The following is a 2,111-nucleotide window of genomic DNA, read 5'->3' on the forward strand; positions in this document are numbered from 1 at the left end:
ACTAATTAGTTCATTGCAGAGTCAGATTTTCAGTAAAGCCGCTAACTGCTAGACTGTAATTAAGGGATTCGATGATATGAGTACGACAGAGCAGAATTAAGCGGGTGACCTGATTCATCGAGGAGAGGCGTAACTTGCATACCTGAGGAACAATATGGTGGCCCGGTAACTGGAGATGAGCATTGCATAGGGGCAGACAAAAATGCAGGAGCAGCAGAAGGTGCTGGCGCAGGAGCAGGCGCAAGCACTGGTGCAGCAGGAGGTGCAGGTGCAACATAAGGGGCAGGCATAGGCACAAGAGAGGCGGTCTTCAGTTCGCCATCAGCTGGACTTCCATCAACAACAGCTTCAGCAGGATCCACAGGGCCTTGAACCTTCTGCTTCTCATACTTGGTCAAACCTTGCCCCCATCCAAGGCGTGCCTTCTTCCTTGGTGCCTCGTCCTCGGTCCCATGAGGACAGACACGGACAAAGGCTGAGCTGAAGCCTCCTTCCCTGAGGCAGAGAGCCGGGTGGTTTGGCCAACAGAGTCTGCTGGCTCAGATCTGCTTTCCCTTCTCCGCCATGGTGTCACCCGTGGGAGGTTATCCCTATCCGGCCGGCCAGAACAGCGCGGCCACGCGCTCGTAGGGGTCGCGCGATAGCACGGCCGGCCCGGTCCCTGCCCAGACCTTGTCGATGTACTGCAGGATGATCTGGGACTTGTTTACGGGGCAACCCGCGTGGAGCAGCACGGGCACGGTCTTGTGCACCGGGTTGGAGCTGAGCAGGAGCGGGGCTCTTGTTGCCGAGGTCCTCCTCCACGTACTCGTACGCCAGGCCCTTGAGGTTGAGCACGATGCAGACTCGGATCACAAACGGGCTCGTCCACATTCCCAGCACCTTCAGGTCGTCGGCTCCCGCCATTGCCAGCTCTCTCTCTCTCTCTCCTGCCCAGTCCAATGGGTTGCCCGGTGAGTCATAGCAGATCGGAACAGCGACTCACCTCAACGGAGACCTTCTAGGTGGTGGCGGAGGGGGCTACTCTGGATGGTTTTGGGAGAAGTCGCTTCCATAGCCACCCCTGTATGGGGACCTCCGGTTTGAACCCCTCATGTCACGGCCGTCCCTGTGGCCACGCCGCCATACCGAACAAAACCCTTGTATCCCCCGCCGTCGTCCTTCGGCCAGTACCGGTCCGAGCGCGACGGTTTGTAGATAGGCTGCGGGTCGTCAGGGTAGGAGCGGTCGTACGCGCCGCCGCCCTGTCGGTAGTAGCCTCCTGAAATAGCAGAACAGTTGGAGGAAATTAGGGGCGCCGTAGGGGGGTCAGCAAGGCGGTGGCCTCAGATCTGAGGATTCGCGAGGGGCATGCCTACCTGAGGAGGCCGACATCGGCACTCGGCGCGGCGAGGGCCGCGCATGGTCCCGCAGATGTGGTGGTGGCGATGGGTGGTACGGCGAGTCCCACCAGCGCGGAGGCATTGGGGCGGGCAGCAGGAGCGGGTCGCCTTCGCCGCCGTCGTGCCTGCGACCCTCCCGGTACAAATACTCCCTTTGATCCGGCGGCGGTGGAGGCATCCACAGCGCCGTTGTCATCGTAGCCCCAGCTGCGGCTGTGCCAGCCTCCGGCCGCCGCCTCAAATCGCATGCGCGCGACGAAGCCAACTCTGAGGCATCTGTGACCTCCTCCTAGAGTGTAGAAAACCTACAAAGAGGCACACGAACGGAGTCTGCGGGAAGCGCGGTTGTTTGTGGCGGAGGGAGATGCGGTTGTTTGTGGCGGTCGCGGCATGTGCGGGATTGCGGCGGGGTCGCAGCGAACAGACTGCGGCGGTGTTTGCGACGGGCGGGCGGGCGGGCGGAGGGAGGGAGGGAGGCGGGGGCAGTCTACAATAGAGACTTAATAGTTAGTAGAGACTAGCTGAATGCACGTGCGTTGCTACGGAGTGAACATCTTTCTCTTGGAGTTGTAGCATCGCAAAACAATCTTATCTCTCTTGGCCTCTTGTTGTGACTGTTGTTGCTACAATAGCAATAGCCGACAAAACAAATTGGGCAGCAACAAGAGAGAAAACGACAACTCTCCACAACTGTTAAGTATGTATAGGTATGTGCCCGTGCGTTGCCAC

General features: G+C 59.4%; 1 pseudogene; it reads right to left on the reverse strand.

Moving 5' to 3' along the window:
- Positions 1-590: 590 nt before the first annotated feature.
- LOC109939888 (probable glutathione S-transferase GSTU6) lies at positions 591-906 on the reverse strand (annotated as a pseudogene).
- Between the last annotated feature and the right edge of the window lie 1,205 nt (positions 907-2,111).

The sequence above is a fragment of the Zea mays genome, chromosome 5 (genome assembly GCF_902167145.1).
Source record: "Zea mays cultivar B73 chromosome 5, Zm-B73-REFERENCE-NAM-5.0, whole genome shotgun sequence".
NCBI classification, from domain to species: Eukaryota; Viridiplantae; Streptophyta; class Magnoliopsida; order Poales; family Poaceae; genus Zea; species Zea mays.